The sequence below is a fragment of the Nicotiana tabacum genome, chromosome 20, assembly GCF_000715075.1.
Source record: "Nicotiana tabacum cultivar K326 chromosome 20, ASM71507v2, whole genome shotgun sequence".
Classification (NCBI taxonomy): Eukaryota; Viridiplantae; Streptophyta; class Magnoliopsida; order Solanales; family Solanaceae; genus Nicotiana; species Nicotiana tabacum.
In genome coordinates this window covers 161,422,017-161,443,984 of record NC_134099.1, presented here as the reverse complement: position 1 = coordinate 161,443,984, position 21,968 = coordinate 161,422,017, and the positions used below count along the sequence as shown (strand labels likewise).

Below are 21,968 nucleotides of genomic sequence, written 5' to 3'. Positions count from 1 at the left end.
CAAAAAATCCAGGTAAAGATGTTCGATACAAATTCTGGCAAGTTAATATAAACCAAAACCTTTCAATACAATTCAAAATCTAATAATGCACAAATAAATAATTACAACATGCCCAGTGGCCCAAAGAATAAACATATGCCCACCCCCACTCCCCAGTAGCCCAACCCACATGGCCCCAGCCCAAGTACATTTCTAAAAGAAAGGCAGGGACAGGGCTCGGTGAAACTGATACGGACAAATATGTTGGGTCCTCTCAAGCAGCCTCAAAAGAGAATCCCATTAGTATCTTGACCTCAAACCTACACCCAGATAGTGATGCAAATTTGGGCCACCACCCCTCAAACAAATTAGCCAATGGGGTCCATACCCAATCGGATCCGCCCAACCCAAATAAATATCCCTACCCCAATAACTACGTGGCCTCTAATCCCCTCCTAGTGGAATGCTCTAATGGGGAAACTCACCACAATCCATGGACACTCAAGTGGCTCACCTGAGAAATCACCCAAACTCAGGTGACATGACACCTTTCGTCCACTCCAACAGATACTCCATTAATTCTAAGTCTAAGTTATCAGATGCAATTACCGATGACCTTTCCACTGATCAAGATTTGACACCAAACGACACCATTATGAACCCCCCCCCCCCCACCCCACAAATGTAACTCCCATCTTTACCCAAAGAAGAAAAGCAAAAAAACACAAAAATAGAAAAAAACCCAACAACCACCCATTATAGTGACGCTTTTCCCACTGCCACCGGACCACTCACTAGTAATGTGGCTAAAGATGGTGTTACATGGCCAGGGGCTAGCTTATAATTTCACCATGGGGAACTAGCTGGTCACCTTAATCGAGCAAAAACCAACGCATCTAACAAGGGTAATGGTGGAGGTCCTAAACAGGGCTTTGGCAGCTTTTGGCCCAAGCCTCTAGCAGGCGATGACTCAATGGCAACATGCAACCCAATCTAGACCCAACACTGATCAACAACTTCATCTCATAAGCTTTCCAATCAATCCCCTTCTTCCTAGACTTAGTAGCGGAGGACCCAACAGTGTCTCCAATCTTTGTGACTATAGAGCCCCAATCCCAACAAACTCCATCGTCTTTTACTCTTGTTGAGAAGAGTCAGTCATCGCCTTTAGGGAATATTACAAGGAAGATCAACAGAGCCTTGGACCTCCAGAAATGGAAAAATCCTTTGAAAATAGAGGGAGCATGTTATGGACCGTTACGCACGGACTCCCTCTTATTGGACTCAGTCAGGGTACTATAGTTCAGTGTGGAGAACAACGAGATTCTTGTGCTACTATGTACTAGGAATCTGACAAAATGTGGATCGAGTTTGGTCTCTCATCACAGTCAAGGAGTGTAAAAACCACTTTTGAATCTAACCCCAATTCTGAGCATGAGAAGCAAGATTCAAAAGAAACCAATGACACCTCCTTAGGGAATGGAGAAGGCCCACAGAAACCAGTCCACCACCTGCCAACAATCCCTAATGAATTACATCATATGGAATGTTAGGGTAAAAACAACGCAGAGTTCAGGAGACACTGCCTTGACATGGTCCAACTCCACAAACCAGCAATGTTGGTACTTCTAGAAACACAAATAGCTGGCCATAAGAAGCTAACTAAGGATTTGCATTTTGACATACTCATCCAGTCTCCGGAGGTGGGATTGTCAGGTGAGATTGTTATGATATGGAAGGCGTATTATGTGCAAGTTGATAAGGTGTACACTATCCATCAAGGCATTCATGCCATGGTGGAGGTACTTCCATTCTATACTCCCTACTATTTTTAGCCATTTATGCTAGCACCATATTAGCTGATAAAAAATTATTATGGGATAATTTAGTTACTATATCTAGAAGCAATATTGGAAATTGGTTTGTAGGTGGAGACTTCAATGAAGTCTTAAAGGCTAGGGATAAATTTTGGGGTAACCCCATTAACCCAAATCGCAACAATCTTTTTTGGAACTGCCTTAATAAATGCAAGTTAGTTGATTTAGGATACAAGGGCAGTAAATACACTTGACAAAAGATACAAAAATAGAAGTAGCCTAATTATAGAAATGATAGATAGATATTTTTCTAATGACTATTAGATTTCACAGTACCTTGAGGCTAGTGTAAACCATCTCCCTAGGACCCACTCAGACCACTGCCTTGTGTAAATAATACTAAGGAGGATATTACTAATAATACTAATAGGCTCTTTAGGTTTGAATTAATATGGACTAGCCGCCCATCTTTTCCTAGTATCATCAATGAGGCCTTCACCCCAAACTCCCCTTTAATCCAAACAACCAACAACTTCAAAAACCTTGTAACCCAGTGGAACATGCATACTTTTGATAATATCTTCCACAAAAAGAGGAGGATCCTGGCCAGGATTACCGAAATCCAAAAATCTTCCAACTACCAGTTTAGAACTTCTTGCTGAATTTGGAAAGTAGCCTGATTGGAGAGCTAGACTCCATCCTCAAGAATGAGGAAGACTTTTGGAAACTCAAGTTAATGGTCAATTGGCTAACTAAAGGAGATGCGAACACCAGGTTTTTCCATACCTTAACCCTCAATAGGAGAAGGAGGAACATAATCTTGTTGCTCAAAGATGATAGTAGGAACTGGCTCTATGACCAAAGAAATATTAAGATCTCCATTATGCACTTCTTCAGAAGCCTTTACACATCCTCCTACACCCTATTCTCACTACCAATAACCTGGACATGACCCCACTCTCTTAAACTGCCAAAGAGATAGTTTGGATAGCCCTGTTGAGGATAGTGAAATCAAATTGGATATTTTCTCTTTTAAACCTTTTAAGGCTCCTAGTCCGGATGGGCTTCACTCCTTCTTTTACCAAAGATATTGGAGCATTGTGGGAAAGTTAGTGCTAGACTTTTGTAGGTTCTGTTTTGACACACACTCCATAGATGAAACCATGAATCAAACTCTTTTTTGCCTCATCCCCAAGTGTCCCCAAGCTACTATGCTCAAAACCTTCAGACCTATTTGACTGTGTAATACCATCTACAAGATTATCACAGAGGTCATTATTAACAGAATCAAGCCTCTCCTCCTTGACATAATTGGCCCTAGCCAAGCAAGTTTCTTATCCAACAGAAGGGCCTCAGACAATACCATCATTGTCCAAAAGTACATCACCCACTTTGGGAAAATAAAAGGGAATCCTGCTCACATGAACTTCAAAATTGACTTAGAAAAAACCTTTGACATGCTGGAGTGATCTTTCATTAGAGACACTCTACAGGCCTTCAACATCTCACCTGGGCTAACTAAGTTATTCCTATCTTGAATTAGCTTATCAAACATCTCAATCCTAGTTAATAGGGGTAAAACCGATACCTTCAAGCCTTCTAGAGGAATTAGGAAGGGAGACCCCATGTCCCCCTAACTGTTCATTATGTGCATGGAGAGGATCTCCAAGCTCATTGATAGAGCTGTTCAGGATAAGCAATGGCTTCCAATCAGTATTAGTAGTTCTTGTCCAAAGATTTCCTACCTCTTCTTTGCTGACGATCTTACACTATTTGCAAAGGCAAATATCAGAAACTGCAACACAATCTACTCTATCATGCAGTCTTTCAATGAAGCCTCTGGTCAGAAAAATCAATGTTACTAAGTCTAGGGTGCTATTCTCCTCTAACATAAATCCTGGCATAATGGATGACCTTACAAATACCCTTTCCATTCAAGCTACTGCATTTTTTGGTAGGTACTTTGGATTCCCAATGTTCCATAAGAGAACCTTCAATAGTGACTTCTAGTTCATACTAGACAATATGAAATCCAAGCTATCTGGCTAGAAAACAAATTGCCTAAATATGACTGGAAGAATCATTCTAGCCAAAGCCTCTTTAGCAGCATTCCAAGCCATGTCATGCAATATATCAAATTGCCCCCCAAGAATACCAACCAAATTGATAGAATTTAAAGGAATTTCATATGGGGTACTACACTAAATAAGAAGAAAATGCACCTGGTTAGCTGGGACAAAGTCACTAGGAAGAAATCTTATGGTGGGCTGGGTCTACAGAAAGCAGAATGCAAGAATAAAGCCTCTTATACTGGGGTGGCCAGGAGGATTTTCCAATAACACCTCCAGTCTGTGGGCTAGATTCCTAATCTCTAAATACTGTAACTAGAACCATACCCCCAAGAAGCCCAAATCCCCAATCTGGCAATGTATTTTTAAAGGTTGGGATACTTGTAATAAGGCTAGTAAATGGTTTGTCCACAAAGGAAACATGGTGAGCTTTATCAATGATGCATGGATTCCAAATCACCCAGCTTAGGGACATGATTGAGGGTCCACTTGCCCCAAATAACATTGCTACCAAAAGTGGACACTATCTACAATGTAGGAAACTGAGATACATCAGCCATCTCCATGAACCTTCCTAAGGATATTACTGATCTAATCAAATCAACCTTCATACCTACTAACTCTGCCAAGGAAGACAAGCCAATCCTGGGGCTGACTCCAAACGAGTCCTTTACTACCAAATTAGCATATACCTTCCTTAGCAGCACTAATAAGATTCTGATGAGAGGTAGAGGGTAACTTCAGTTGGATATGAAAGCTAAAAGTCCGAAATAAAGTTAAAACCTTTATCTGGCTACTTGCATAGGACATGCTCCCTACTGGAGCTTTCCTGCATGGAATTGGAGTCAATTACAACCCTACATGCTATTTTTGCTCAAACACTCCTGAAATTAGTGACCACATCTTCTTCAAATGCCTTAACGCAACCCAATTCTGGCATGACCTAATGGTCAAAGGAACTATTAAAATCCAACAATTGAATCCTATCTTCATAGCCCAACTTTAGCCAATCACTTGGAACAAGTTAAGGAAACTGTCCTTTAATAACATTGTCTCTTAGGATATCATCCTCCCTTTTTGCTTCTGGCACATTTAGCTAGCTAGAAATCACAATCTTTTTAATAATAAAAAAAAGACCATCTCTATTAAACAACACCATTGCCAAATCTATTGAGTACTACACATTGGCCTAAAAAAGTGTGACTAGGAAGCTCTTTCCTGCCAGAGTTAAATGGGAGCCCCCCATGACGGGCACTATAAACTCAACATTGATGGGGCAGCTAAGGCCAATCCAGGCATTGGGGGAATTGGTGGGGTATTTAGGACTCATAATGAAGACTGGATCCTGGGTATATGAAAAATATACCACACACCACCAACACAATGATAAAATTAAAAGCTTCGTTAAAGGGCCTCCAAATTGCTGAACAAAATGGATGGATATCTCTAGAAATAACTGCAGACTCGACAGGTGGTTATACGAATGCTACTCACATGCAATATAATTTATGATCCTATTATTTGTGAATGCAGGTTGTTGATCCAAAGGATAGACAATGTGGTGGTGCAACACAGTTACAGGGAACAAAATAGAGTGGTCGACGCACTGGCAAAGGAAGCAACAAAATAAATTTTTTTGGGAAGAACTACCATGCTAGCAATTCTTCCGGTAGTTGTAAATAATGTCTTTTGGGCAAACATCGTAGGAACTGAAGTAACTAGACATTTTTGGCATGTAATATTGATAAAGTAGAATAAAACATATCCGTTTTAGGGGGATTATAGTACCCGATCTAACTAGTACACAGTATTGTAGCTCTTAATATGTATAATTTCCCTTTGACAAAAAAAGAAGGTCTATTTAGGCTTTAGCTTTTAATTTTTTTTTTTATGTTTGGTAAAAGTCATAGGTATTTTCTTTAAAACAAAAACCAGCCAATTAAACTACACTTCTCTTGTCCTACTATCACTTCGCGCCACCTAAATGCCGATGACTTAACTGACACACACACATCACTTTCGTCTCTCTTAAGTCTTAACGACTTTTTCCTCATATTTTCATTTTTTCTTTAGAATTATGGATATTCAGAGTTTGGTCATAATTCTTCGCGGAGCACTTAGTCCCAACAGCGATGAACGTAAAGCTGCTGAAGAGAGTCTTAATCAGGTGTAATTTTTATCTATTTTTTTTTCTTTTCAAAATTTGGGCTTTATTGCTTCTTGCCTGTTTAATCTATTAAGGTGTAAAATTGAGCTTTGAGTTGCTTGATGTAATCTGTATTCAATAAAATTGGATTTGTTGTGTTATAATTCAATTAATCAATCGACTACGCCTCAATTGCAAGCTAGTTGGAGTTGGTGATATGAATTCTTTATATATTGCTCTATTTGAGGCCAATTTAAGTCAGGGGCAAACCTAGTTTACAAGTTATGTATTCATCAGTACTCAGTAGCTTTGGCTCTGCATATGTGTTAAAAGTCCACTAAATAAGTACAAATAATAGATTCCTAACCCAGTAAATCAAACCAGTTGTTGTAGAATTTCAAACTCGAACTCATAAAGTTCAAATCATGGCTAACACAATAGAGAAGGTAAAAACAAAGAGAGACTAGGAGCTAAGCTAAAATGCTGCCGCACCCGTGTCGGATCCTCCAAAAATATACTACTTTCGGAGGATCCGACACGCACCCGCCGACATTTTCGGAGAGTCCGAGGCAATATAAATTCTCCTCAAGCTAACATAATTGAGAAGGGAAAAACAGATAGAGACTAGAGCTAAGCTAAAAAACTATGACTATTTCATTACTTAAAAGGATAGGCAATGACTTATAACTTTATAAGGGGGTATGCTCCTTTAACATAAGTCGTTACTGCCAGTGCTAACTTGAGAGTAAAAACTTGTGTGCTGAATGGACATTCACGTTAATTAGCTTGCGTACACGACGGATCACTTCTTTTCCAGCTACTTGCAAAGGCTCTAGTAATTCAGGTCGTATCAATAGGAAGCTCACATAGTCATAAAATGCATTCTAATTATGAAATGATAGTTTCTAAATTGAGAAGGGATGCAAATAGTTGGCAATCATGATCATGGGTGTGGGCCAATTTAGTATCAAATATTGGATCAAAGTTCCAAGTTGTAGTTTCGAAATATTGTGAATTGAGTGTTTTGTGAACTTATATTTGCTTTGTTAATGAGTTTATCAATTTTCTTGATTGTGTCTTTTGTTGAAAAATGCATATTTTGATTACTTTAAAAAAGAGAAGCTCAGTGTTTAGAATTTGCTGAGAGTGAGCTATGTAATTGGATTCCCACTTCAAGCTTGCACATCCCGTTCAAGGCGGATCCAAGATTTAAATTTAATAGGTTCAACATTTAGATTCTTACCATTGAACCAATTACACTTTTAAAATTATGGGCTCAAATTTAATATTTTTTGAAGTTTTGGTGATCTTTTCACATATATATCTGTAATCCCTCCATGATGAAAATGTTGAGTTTAGTTGAACTTGTTGATTGTACGCTCCATCTGCCACTGATTCCATTAACCTTTTGTCAAAGAGTTCATTTCAACAATTATTGCAGCTAGTTAAGTTGGAAAATTGCGCTTTAATGCTTAATTTAAACTATTCTTCATTTCTTTCTTTTTGAGGTTGAATTGATCAGTGTTTCACAATCTTAGAGCTTTGAGTAATAGGAGTCTACGATCGTGGTATTTAAATCTGTAGTAATTAGACAGACATCGGAAGGTAATATGTATCTATTAGTGAATGCTCTTCTATTTGCAGTTCCAATACACTCCCCAACATTTGGTGAGACTGCTGCAAATCATAGTAGATGGGTCTAGTGACATGGCTGTCCGGGAGGTGGCTAGCATTCATTTTAAGAACTTCATCACGAAGAATTGGTCGCCTCGTGATACTGGTAATGATCTATTCTAAAACCTTTGAATAGGAATCTTTTGTCTGCATGTGAAGATGTTTCGATTTTACATGCAATTTCGAATTTTCTGGCATTTGTCAAGCTACATTTAAGTGGCAGCTTAACTCATACTTACTAAGAAATTGTGTCAATGTAGGTGAGCAATCAAAAATTCTGCCAGGTGATAAAGAAATGGTAAGGCAAAATGTTCTCATTTCTGTTGCACAAGTTCCCTCATTGCTAAGGTATGTTGGCTCATTTATGTATTGTTCTGTATATTTTCTTTTTGTATGTTCTTATTCTAGCACTCTAATGATATAGCCTATGAGTTGTTAATTTGATAATGTGACATCTGATGCGTCTATATGCATGTGGGATTGTATGCTCCAAGTATTTTAACTGCAATTATTATGTGGCATACAGTTCCTATATGATGAGACTAAGCGTGAATCTTTTGTTATTGACATTGTTCGTTATTGTGCCCAGAGTACAGTTGGGAGAATCCCTAAAGACAATGATATATGCAGACTATCCAGAGCAGTGGCCTACGCTTTTGCGTTGGGTGAAGCATAATTTACTGGACCAGCAAGTTTATGGCATCTTGTTTGTCCTGAGAATTCTTTCTAGGAAATACGCGTGAGTCTGTGATACAAATGAGTTCACTTTCTTTATAATCTCTGTTATCTTTCCTTTTGCCAGTGTAAAAGCTATTAATGCAAACTGTACTTTTCTGCTGATTCAAAACCCGGTGAAGTCTGTGCTTCAGGAAATGGTTTTCATGTTTTTGAATCTCTCTTCCTTTGTATTCTCAAGTTTTCATGGAATAATGTTCGTGTATGTACATATGCATGTTACTATTTCATGTATATAGGTACATATGCATGTTACTATTTCTCTCTACAAAAGCCCAACAAAATATGCAATTTGCAGTTCTCTGCAAGAATAGTAAAGTTAGTCCTACATTTTTGGTGGAACATTTCATATTATTAAGTTCTGCAAAACAAAATGGAAGCTAGAACATAGGCTGCAAAGCACATTCCTTATAGTGGCAATTACCTTTGCACTGTAGTAAAAATATATTGAGTTAAAATATATAGAGTTTAGGTTGCAGGTAGCGAACCTATAAAAGTAACTCTTTAATTTCTTGGATGTGATCGGCTACTCAGTAGTTACATCTTTTAACAATCCATTGAACTGGACAACAACAAAACATGGTATAGGTTCATATGTTTTTTATCTTCTTTTTATCTTTTCTTTTTTGGGTTGGGTGGGGGGTTGTTGATGGTTTGCTGTATTTGAATTTTGAGTTGATTTCTTTGTTCCAAAGTCTTCCATTGTCATTTCAATTCTGTGATGAAATCTTTTTTGCCTTTGTCGTAGTTATTTATAAATTAGAATGTTCGAACATGTGTATAGGTCATGGGTTCGAGCCGTGGAAGCAGCCACTAAAGTTTGCATTAAGGTAGACTGTCTACCTCACACCCCTTGGGGTGCGGCCCTTCCCCGGAACTTGCGTGAATGCGTGATGCTTTGTGCACCTGGCTGCCCTTTTTAATATTCGAACATGTGTATCTCAATTTCAGCTCAAGGGGAGGGAAAAATTTGTAGCTATAGGAATGTGGAAAAACCAAATACCTTGTTGTGAAGTGATGAAAGTAAACTGTTTCCCTCATAGAGTATTTCCAATATAACACATACCTTTTTGGAATTGGCAACAAGTTCGATGAGAAATTTATGCCATTCACAAGTTCTTGGAGTTTATATATAAGCTGTAATGTTTTTTCCCTCTCCATAAAATCGACTAGGTAAACCCTAAATATGAGGTTGGTGGTTGCTCGCCCTTTACAATGTTTTGTGTTTGGTCAAACAACTTCTTAATTTGTATTATCGGCTACACTTCGTCCTACGAGAGAGAGGGAGGGAAGGAGGATGGAGGGAAAGAAATATATCAAATCTTCGAGGTAGCTCACGGATACACTGGGTATGCAGTTCTTACTGTGTAAGCACCTATGTTTTATTTCTGCAGGCACTGGTGTTAGAAACCATAAGAATTGCATGTCCGTACATATTTTATTTCAATGAAACACACACACATATATATGAGAGTATATTTTTTCGGATTTTGTGGTGGTCGGGGGGGGGGGGGGGGGACTATTTAGTGGGTTCTGTTGTGTGGGCAAATTCTGTGAAACGTTTTTCTTAACCCTCCTTTATTGAGTTGGTGAAAGTATGTTGTCTCTTCTGTTGTTCTCATGTTTTGTCTCTATTTACCAGATGCAGATTAGATCAGGAAAGGACACCCATTTATCACATTGTTGAGGAAACATTTCCACATCTTCATAATATATTTAACAGGCTTGTTCAGATAGCGAATCCGTCAATTGAAGTAGCGGACTTGATCAAGCTCATCTGCAAAATATTCTGGTCATCTATATATGTATGTTTGGGTTAAAATGTTTTAAGCTCATCATTCCTATTAGTTCACGGTTTTCTGCAGTGCTAATTGTATCAACTTTACTGAATATATTTGTAGAGAAGCGGGTCGGTCTTCCTTCTATTCAATTTTTTAATCCATCAAATTGGATGTGTTTCAGTTCTGATACAAGGACACTATGGTTGATGTTTCTTGCTGTTTTGTGATGTCCCGACTGAAGAAGCATGTGATCGTTGTAGGACGTTTGTTTCAATTTGCAATTTATTTCACTTCTTAAGGTAGTTTTTCATGATATATTTTTGATCTGGCTAATAATAGACAGAATTAACCTGGCTTGCATAAACAATGTGAGTTCTGGTTATTGATTTCAGTGCTGATGAGATAGCTAAATTGGCTCCCGGGAATTCTTATCTTTTCCATCTTAAACCGTTCTCAGTTGGAGATTCCAAAGAAGTTGTATGATCCAAATGTATCCAATGCTTGGATGGTTCTTTTTCTGGATATATTGGAGAGGCCTGTTCCTTTGGAAGGCCAACCAACTGATCCCGAGATAAGGAAATTATGGGGATGGTGGAAGGTGAAAAGGTGGATTGTTCGCATATTAAATCGACTTTCCTTGTGGTAGAATGACACTTACTTGACACTGCAATTTATGGCTTGCTGCTAATATTATCTCACACCTTTTGTTTCCTAACTCTTCCAAAAATTTTTTTCTGTATATACCAGGTTTGGAGATGTGAAACTTCAAACCCCAGACAACGAAGCTGAAACGTTTCAGGAGAATTATGCTGGGAAAAGTTTTGAATGTCACCTTAATTTGTTGAAGGTTTTATGTGGCGGTTGTTATTTGCCTGATAGAGTGACTCACCTCGTTTTGCAATATCTAAGCAATAGGTTTGTGCAACTGCTTCTTGGTTTATGAACCACAGTTAACTATATAACACATGCCCATCTGAAAAACCCTCCTTGATTATTCCCCTTGGTAAGAGAGTCTTTTTACATATGGCCTAGTGGTCAATGAAGTGGATTTAGAACCATGAGATCTCAGGGCAAAAAATACTACGTGATTTTTTCCCATATGTCCAAATTTTCGTTACTAGAGTTAGCTGGTACCTGTTGCTGGTCAACAGATAGGAGGTAGCATGTATCCCGTGGAATTAGTCGAGGTGCGCGCAAGTTGGCCCGGACACCACTGTTATAAACAAAGATAGTCTTTTTATTGAGGAAAGGAGACAATGGCATCAAATGCTCGTAACATGATTCGATTTCTAGCTTTTACATCTAGCTTTGCTGTGAGCCACACCATGTTGTCTATTGTAGGTTTCAAGTATAGTAAGGAAATATTCATTTATTTACCTTTACAGAAAAAGTAAAGTAAATATCCATTTCTTTATACTTCTACTAGTCAATGTTTAAAATTGAGTGCTCCGGTGTTGATTTTTCAGGAAGAAAAATATAAGATGTGGTGATCAGGTGTAGGTCTTAAGAAATGACAAAGAACTCATTTGATTGAGTAAAGCTACTTCTTTGAGATTCTTCAGTTGTGATTTAGAGAGAGACCCTAGTCAATGAGAATGTAATACAAAGGGACACAAATTAGTTTCTTTATCAAGAAAAAAGGATACAAATTAGTCTAGAAAGGGTTTCTCTACCCAAGGTTTCTACCAAGGAAATCTCCACGATTGTAACACTAGTACTGAGAGATCAGATACGCCTTCACCAGTTTACATTTTGGGACATCTTAAAATGATTAACATACATCCACAAATTAATTTATCCATTTTCATTTCTATCAAGCATTTAAATGCATTTAAACTAATAAAAGATAATGAGATATTTTGTCTCACTACACTTACTTATCTTCCGCTAGACAGTCAAGTAATGTTCTTCCTATCAGACTAACCTACCGGACGTTAGTCAACTTTGTTTCCTTTCTTTATAATAAACAAATAAAAAAACTTACTGGACATTAATTAATGTGTTTTTGCACATTAATTGATGCAGCGCAAAAGGCATATTACTTTATTTCAACTTTGTTTTTAGTCAAACTACATCAATCCCAAATTTATGGATGGGGAGGTCTTTGATAGGTGAGTTCTTGACAAGAATATACAACTCTCTAAGTCCGTTAGTCACTTTGTAATGTATTGGATTCTGAGAAAACTAGCTTGTGGTTCCTAAACTGGAACATAATTTCAGAACACCCTGCATGTTAGAGGCATTGTTTAATATGATTTTGTGCTTGGAAGTACATCATGGTTCTTTGGAAAATTTTAGACCTGGTATTTTTGGAAAATTATGTTTTTGCTCTTTTACCACCATATGCCAAATTTGTCACTTCTTCAGTTTTGTAAATTATCTCTATGGCTTTAGGTTTCTAATAGGTATTTCATCACTGAAATGAGGCCTTGGTTTTAGTTTTTAGTTTTAGGGACATGCTACTGCCGCTGTTCTGTCACTTCATTTTTGGTTTCTCTGGCACTATCTTTTTCGCCTGTCTAAGTTTCTGGATATTTTTTCTGCTTTGTAGTTTCGGTATCTGATAGGAGACTATTGCTTTTACATTCCTTTGCATGCTTATTTCAGTCTGCTTTTTACTGGCAGCATCTCAAAGAGTAACATGTACATCTTGTTGCAACCACGACTTGATATTGTTCTTTTTGAGATCATATTTCCACTTATGTGCTTCAATGATAATGATCAAAAGCTTTGGGAGGAAGATCCTCATGAATATGTGGGGAAGAGTTATGGTAATTGATTTTTTTCTGATATATACCACTATCTACCACTATCTCAGCAGAACATGACTGAGTTTTGTCATTATACAATGACTTTCCTCACTACAATTCTGCAGATATAATTGAGGATTCATATAGTCCTAGAGCTGCTGCCAGGGATTTTGTAACCGAGTTAGTGAGAAAGCGTGGTATAAAGAACCTTCAAAAATTTATGGTGTTCATTGTGGAAATTTTTAAGAGATATGTTTCAGTATTTTTATTTAACTCAGTCTAATATGTGATGATAACAAATCTTATGTATTTTGACAATTTCATACTTTACATGTATATTTCAACATTCCTTCATTTATACTAAGTTTCATGACAACAGACCTTTGCATTTGTCTTTTGACAATTTCATAATTTAGATATGAGGAGGCAGCTCCAGAATACCAGCCCTATAGGCAGAAAGATGGAGCCCTTTTTGCAATTGGAACTCTATGTTACAAACTAAAACATACTGAGCCATACAAGTTTGATCTTGAGCTTATGCTTGTACAGCATTTTCCCGGAGTTCAGCAGTCCCGTGGGACATCTTCGAGCCAAGGTGTGTAGGATATGTTGCCTAATTCTTGATTAACATGCACTTTGTATCCTCCTTGATAAGTTGTTCGTTCTGTCACTTTCTGATTCCCTTAGTTAATTGAGAGGCACATACTGAACGATAACATATACTTTCTTATCTTCACCGATCCTCGAATCCGATGTGATGAGTTTTATGGTGAAATGAATAGCATATGATCTGTGTTCAATGCCGTCCTTTTATACAGCTTAACTATCTTGATATCTATTTCAAGCAATGTTGACTCCATTGTTCTTTGTTTGTCTGATTGTAAAATATTTACAAAGCCTCGATAGCTCAAGGAACCAATGTACACTAATTAACTCATTTAAATATTGGTAGCTGCTCCTTTTTCAATTTATGAACGAAGGTTGATGCTTGACTTAATTCCTCATCTTTGAACAATTTCTTATTTCAGATAGGTGTATGCCATTTCCTACTTTTTCCTTCTAAATTTTGAAACTGATTTGGATGTAGCGTCACTGGATTAAGCTATTTAATCTTTCTACCACATTAGGCAGCATTAAACTTCTCAGATCCAAATAACTTCCGGAAAGCGTTACACTTTGTGGTGGCTGGAGTGCATGACCCTGACCTCCCAGTTCGTGTTGATTCTGTTTGTGCTTTACGTACTTTTGTTGATGCGTGCAGAGGTGACATTTAGTTGACATTATCATCTCTTATATTTATCTCACTGAGCCCTGTTTAGACTTGGTCATGTGTTTATCCTCGCAGATTTGAATGAAATCCGGCCCATTCTTCCTCAACTACTAGATGGTATGTGCTAGATTTTTATTTCATTTCTTAAAAAATAAAAAATTTAAGCATCTCTTGATGGATTTCGTTAAACAATCTTTTCACAACAAGCGCATTCAGAAATTTACAAACTAATGAATGAAGTTGAGAATGAAGATGTTGTATTTACTCTTGAGACTATTGTGTACAACTTTGGTGTGGAGATGGCTCCTTATGCTCATGGGTTATGCCATAATCTGGTGAGAGTATATGTTATTAGAGGGATTTGAATGCAATAGATATCTTGCTCAGTGGAATCTAATAGAAGTTGTTCTTTTTAGGCTGCTGCATTTTGGAAATATATTAACACGGCTGAAGATGATGAAGATGGTGATGATCCTGGTTCTCCGGTTTCATTTGGATGTTTGCGAGCCATAGGCATAATCATTGAGTCAATTAGCCATCTGCCACACCTCTTTGTTCACATTGAGCCGACACTTGTCCCAATAATGCGTAGGATGCTGACTACTGATGGACAAGGTGCTTTAGTCTTTGTTGAGCTTGTTTAACTTTTTGCTATTTAGTAGGACAAAAGCATTTAGTTGAAGTTAAAGTTTCCTAATTCTGTAAGTTAGATTTCAGCAATATGTCCTACATTGTATAATGGACAAAATCCATTGTCCTTGAAGTCGTGCTGTGACATTAGCTGATGTCATCAGCCAAACTTCGTTTTTTTGTTAGGGCGAAGGCAAATAGAAGGAAAATGGAGGGGAAAGTTCAAGAAGTGCATTTTCTTTCCTTTGTTTTGGTTTGAGAGAAAGCAAAGAGGATATGAAAAGTTCTGTCCTATTTCTTAAGATAAGAGGGTCAATATGAAAGTGATTTTGCTCTCTTCTTTCTTTTCACTTCCTCTATGTAAAATGAAGGGGAAGTGGAAAAGTTCTGTTTACTTTTTATGTGTTTAAAATTACATTTTTTAAATGTTAATCTCTGGAATGACTACAAAAATCATGCCAAAAGTTCATTATTTATTTGAAGGATAGAATGTGAAAGCTAAAAGCCAGGGGCGGCCCTTCCATAAATCTCAAAATCTTTCGAGGAGTTCTTTAGAGTTGATTACTTTTATACATAATAGACAAGGCTATTTTTTCATTTCACAATAGATTTGAACAATTCGAAACATATGAAAATATTTTTGGTTTTCTATTTGGCAGTTACAACTAAGATCACTAGATGTTGGAAATTTGAAAAATATATTGCCTTAATCTTGAATGTTCCTTAAAGTATAATAATCAATTTGATATTTAATTCTTTTCCAAATGCCTAAATTGCTTATGGAATAGTGTTCATAACTCATGTTACTGTTGCTTCAGCGGAAAGAAGTTTTCAAAATTAAAATTGATAAAATCTTACCTAAGAACAACAATGTCACAAGAAAGGTTAAATGGATTAGCTATATTGTCAAATGAGAAATACTTGAGTAATTAATTATAAGAAAATTATTACTATAACTTTGTATCTAAGAAAAGCTAAAAAAAAAAAATAGACTTCAAATAAATAATTAAAAAAATTAAAAAGTTAAGGCCCCTCATAAAGTTTGGCTTTAGGCCACAAAATTTGTCGGGCTGCCCCTGCTAAAAGCTTTTCCAATTAAGAAAATAATTGGGGTAAGGTCTGCGTACACTCTACCCTCCCCCAGACCTCGCTGGTGGGATTCTACTTGGTTGTTGTTGTTGTTGTTGTTAGTTTAACTAAGGTATAAGTGAGCATTCCTTCATTCCCACTATATGTGCTTAGGAGAACATGGTGAATCAATCTTTCTCTGCTTTCTTATTTGTTCGGCGAAATTTTAGTAAAAAGGTGACAAATGCAATTGCTAGACTGAGTGTATCCTAAGTAATATATGTTTGCAGAATGCAGTTGAGCTATGAGTCCTCATCTTGAAACAAATTAGATACTTCTGTAAACCTCTAGGGAAAAAGTATGTTTCCCTTCTCACTGATTCATGTTCCTGCAGAGATCTTCAAAGAAGTTATGGAGATTGTTTCATATATGACATTTTTCCCGCCAACAATATCCATGGAAATGTGGAGTCTTTGGCCATTAATGATGGAAGCACTTGTAGACTGGGCTATTGACTTCTTTCCAAGTATGTCCAAAGCATATCACTTGTACTTTGTTGTTGGGTGGGGGGATATTTTCTATTTTGTCGGATTGGTAGCTTTCATATATCTTATTTGTACTCTTCTCCCTCCTCTTTCTACTTTTTTTCTTTTTGGCTTTCCTCCTGTTAATTTATGGGTTGTGAAGGGTGTTGGTGATGCAAGCAACTGCAATTCATAATAGATGGTTCGGTATTTGCTGTTTCAGCACCCTTTCAAGGAAGGGTCATCTAGGCGGGCACCTCTTATTCTCCCTAATTTTAGAAGCGTGATGTCACAGTTTTAGAACTAAGCACTGTCCAGCTTGCTCGGAGCTCGATTATTCACCAGTGATGCATACTCCCACCAGGACAAGTATTGGTAAATCCGCCCACCAAGACTTAGGCAGACGGGAAACGATCACCTTTTTTCCCTCTTCTAGAATCCAGACACTGGTCTCCCATGATCTCCGTTGAAGATTCATCAACTGTTAGATCAGTATTATTAAAGGTTGTCTCTTCGTTGATCAAAATGATGAAGTGATGCGAAGATAGCGGTTATCAGTTCATGTGTGAAACAATGCACTCTAGAGAAGGGTGCACTTCAAACAATGATGCGAAAAGTGATCCAAACAAGAAGTGATCGTACTTTGCATCCTAACTTTGAGGAGTTGGATTAATATCGGCATTATATATGTTGAATGCCGAAACTAGTTAATTTAATTACAACTTGATTATTATAGTAGTGCTTCTTTTTTATAAGATTATAGTACTAAATTCATGTCTGGTACTTTTAATTTTTACTTTATAGTAAATTATGCACTTCACTTCAAAAAACATGCTTTTTGCTTCAAGTTCCATGGATCTTGTTGTTTTTTTGCCCTTCTCGATTTTAGAAATATTGCACTAGACCACTCGAGGCTAAATTGATATCCTAAGGCAGACACTTCTTGAGCTTTTTCCTTTTGAAATCAATGTCATTCTTTTAAATGGTTTGAGTCATAAGAATTATAAAGCAGATGAGACCCTTGCTTTGCTCATCATCCTTTATGCTTTTACCGAAAATGAAAACCCAATTATTGCTATATTATCCTTTGAGAATGTGTAATTTATATATGTTAGGTCAAGCATTTTGCTTTTCTAAATTCCACACACTTTCCGACTTTGACTTTTTCACATGAAACAACTGTCAGAGCTGCTTGTCACTTTACAAAAACAACATATCTGGCTTGGCTGCTAACTGAAATTTCTCCAAAGGCTTTTGTCATTATGTTCTTGTGTTGCTGATGCACCAATACTGTGGTGCTTAACATATTTTGGTGAATTCTTCTGTTAGAGATGCTTGGTGCTGCAGAATGCGGCATGTTCTTTGTCTTTTCACTGGATAGTAAATGCTTTATCATTTATATGCAACTGAAAAGTACAGTTCTTCTTCCATTACCTGATCTAGTTCCCTTGACTGTTTTTGGATTTATATTTTTGCAGATATTCTGGTTTCTTTAGACAACTATATATCCAGGAGCACTGCCCACTTCCTAACAAGCAAAGATCCAGACAACCAACAAAGTCTTTGGAATATGATTTCATCTGTAAGTGGAATATTGACACCACAGTTTGGCCCTGCTCGAGTGAGGCAGGTTAAAATATCTAATACTGCTTTAAATTTTTGAACAGGTCATGGGAGATGAGAGTTTGGAGGCTGGGATCATTGAGCCAGCATCGAAGCTTATCCAAGTTTTATTCCAGAACAGCAAGGGACAGGTAGATCATTGGGTTGAGCCATATATCAGAATAACAATCGAGCGTCTTCGTCGAGCTGAGAAACCATATCTGAAGTGCCTCTTGATCCAAGTGGTAATACAATTCATCTAAACCGAGGAATTTCCAAATGAGGCCCTGCACTGACTTGTTAATTTCTACATGATCTTAAGATAAAAATGATCAAGACTTTGGATGGTTTCTTCGGGTGCATATATGAGTCTATATTAACTGAGCCGAATGCAGGTAATAGATAAGTTTTTACTTACTTAAATGTTGGGAAGTGTAAAGATGTTATTGGAGTTATCGCCTCTTCTGCACTTGACTGCACTCTGCTTCTGATTGTATATAATAAGAGGTGAAGTATTCAAGTATAGGGAGTAAAGGTTTATGGCCAAGCACAAAACAAGAACCGTGTGTAGTAGATCACTTAAGTTAAATTATTCTTACTATTTGTTTTCACTTTTCACAGGTTGCTAATGTTCCATTGTGTGATGATTTTCCTTTGGCATATTGCTGTTACTCTTTATTACAATGGATCCATGACACTCAACATACTTCAAAAGCTTGGTGTTGCTACAGAGATTTTTAATCTTTGGTTTGAGATGTTGGGACAAACTAAAAAAAGTGGAGTGCGGGTTAACTTTAAAAGGTAAGCCTTGTTGCTTTCTGTTTGGATGGAAAGGAGAGATATTGCAAAATGGAGGAGAACAGGGCTGCTAACACCTGTTATATTGGTTTTGCAGGGGACATGACAAGAAGGTTTGCTGCTTGGGCTTGCTATCTTTACTCTCTCTTCCGGCAGATCAACTGCCAGAGGAAACCTTAGGGCGTATTTTCAAAGCGATTCTTGATCTTCTTGTTGCCTATAAGGATAAAGTAGCAGGTTAAACCTCTATTACCTCCCACCTTCCACATAATATCGTTGAATCTTGCGGTCCACATTCTTCTAATTAGTTTATGATTGTTTTCGGAAGCTGCTAACAAAGAGGAAGCTGAAGATGATGATGACATGGATGGAGGATTGCAAACTGAGGAAGGAGATGAAGCTGACAGCAATAGGATTATAAAATTGGCTGTAAAGGTTAGTGCCTTTAAAATGGTGCTCTTAAAAAGTATAGGTATCTTTGTCCTCTATTTAGAATATCTATTTTTTAAAAATAGAGTATCGATATTTGCTTTTGGGCTTGTAGTAGGCTATGACTTGACTGTCTTGTTATGTTGAACAAAGAATAATAATAGACCTGTGCTTTTGCAATCCTTTAAAGGTGTGAGTACTATTGCTGTGCTTTTCATGGCCAGTTAATATTGAGTTCTTGCATGTACACAGTATTTCTATTTACATGAATTAAATGCAACTTTCCTGTGTTGAAGGACTATCCAAATTCCAATGTTCCTTCATCGTTAGTGATTAGAGTTGCATAAAATTACAGCTTTTGCCTTAGAGCATGGAGAGGAGTTCAATTACCTTTAGGAAATTTAATTTCATGTCGGTGTCCTGAATACCTGAACTGCGATAAAAACGTTATCCTGTTAGGGTTATCACCTCTTCTGCGCTTGACATGCTTTGCAGAAAAAGGCTTTTCGTGCTATTGACGAGGATCCCTTCATTCTCTTTGTGGAAACTATCAAAGGTATGATGCTGCTTCTCCGCTGCTTAACTGATATCAGGAGTGCTTTTAGGTTGGTATTAGGCAATGTACTGACTTGATTTCTACCCCTCCCTCGACGTCTGAATCCAGCAATGCAAGCATCTGATCAATTGAGGTACCAGAGCCTCACCCAAAATTTAGACTTCTATTATCAAGCGCTGGCAGATGATGTTGCTCAGCATGCTGAGCAGAGAAGAGTAGAGATTGAGAAGGAAAAAATGTTGAAGGAATCAACAACCGTTGCTTCATGAAAATTCAATTTGCTTCAAGTTCTTTGGTTGTTCCATTCATTCAAAAACTATTGGAAAGAGGCTTGAATGAGTTGCCAACTCTGTATGTTTCGAGTGGTTTGGTGGTTAGTCTGATATCATATCCATTTATACATTGTGGTTCTTTGGGCTATGAGGCGAAGTTTGGTGTCAGGGCCAGTTTGCGTCCACCTTGGCTATTCCATCAGTTACCCGTTATGTCTATCAGCATAGGTACCGGGTAATTTGGCCTACCAAGAAAGATATGCCTCTTTGCAGCTGTCATCCCGTTCTTGTTTATTGGTCAATTTTTGGGTTAGTAGGTGTTTCTCATGTCAGAGGTTTTGTGCAATTAGCACTGCTGCTTATTGTTATAAAAAAAACATTTCATATTATTTGATGTTAATTCATGAGGAAAATCATAGTTTTATTTGTTCCTTATTTTGAATAGTTCTTTGATTTTGCCCTTTCAAATGCACTCTTTTTTCCTCTTAGACTCCATAAATTCCTTAAAGTTGATCATACTGACCATTTCTGAGTCTAGATTTGGCTGGAGTTTGGATAAAAAGCTGGGGATTGCCAATTTTATTCCAATACTGACTCAAAAGTAAAGTTTAAAATGAACACTAATAACATTTTTCTTAATTTATTTATCATTAATCCTTTCTAATTTTGCACTTCTGTGATTAGTTAATTAATTTTATGAAAAACATAGAAAAGACAAATTAGTCAGCTCGTAATTATTTTATATTAATAATCCCGAATAAATAAGTTAAAATAATTGTTACATGGAAATCCAAACAAGAGTGGTAGGTTAATAATGCAAATATTTAAGAGGTGTAACCTCTTCGCCTCTTATTTAAAATTTCAGTTTAAAATATATTTACAGTTTATAATGTATTTAAAGATTAGCCAATTTTGCTTAAATTTCAGTACATGACGTCCCAGAGTTTAAACCTCAAAGTTCAAACTTGAGTACATCATATCCTAAAGATCGAAAATTGTGTCCAGAAGTTCGAATCTTACGTCCTGAATTTTAAATTAGTAATTTAAAAATTCAGGACACTTAGTCCTTAATTTCAAATTAGCAGCTCAAAAATTCAGGATAGTAAGTCAATCTTGAATTTCCAAATTCAGGAGTTTGAGCAATTACAGATATATTTTAAATAGCAGGCTTAAAAGTGGCTATTACTACGGGAGAAATTCAAAAATAGCCAGATTTTCAACTGGTCGTTCAAAAATAGACTAGTTTCAAAAGTAATCGAAATTTAGCCACTTTTCATTGTAAAGATAAAACTGAGCGAAAATATTGTTCAAAACCCAAAAAATACGCCAGTATAATATGCTAGAGTTCAAGCATAAGTATGCTTGAACTCCAGCATATTATACTGGAGTTCCAGGATAAGTATGCTGGAACTCCAGCATAATATGATGGAGTTCCAGCATAAGTACACTAGAACTCCAGCATAATATACTGGAGTTCCAGCAAGTATAATTGTCCAGTATAATATACTGGAGTTTGGAGCACCGGTGCTCCAGTCTCCAGTATATTATACTGGAGTCAGCAAAGTATACCGGTCCAGCATAATATGTTGGAGTTCATACACAGGTGCACCATACTCTAATATATTATGCTGGACCGGTCTCTGTTGTAGCAAAATAGTGGCTAGTTTTTATTGACTTCATAAACGCTGACTATTTTTGAATGACCAGTCTGAAAACTGGCTATACCGTGCTATTTTTACTATTATGATGCAATCTCCACAATCGAAGACTAGATCGAGAGACCTAAAGAGCAAAATAAGGAGAATTGCTCTTGAACAATCACTCGAGAACTGGAAATATTGAAAGAGATATAGAGAGAGAATTATTGT

General features: G+C 37.1%; 1 pseudogene; it reads left to right on the top strand.

Moving 5' to 3' along the window:
• Positions 1-5,831: 5,831 nt before the first annotated feature.
• LOC107781679 (importin beta-like SAD2) lies at positions 5,832-20,532 on the top strand (annotated as a pseudogene).
• The last annotated feature ends 1,436 nt before the right edge of the window (positions 20,533-21,968 follow it).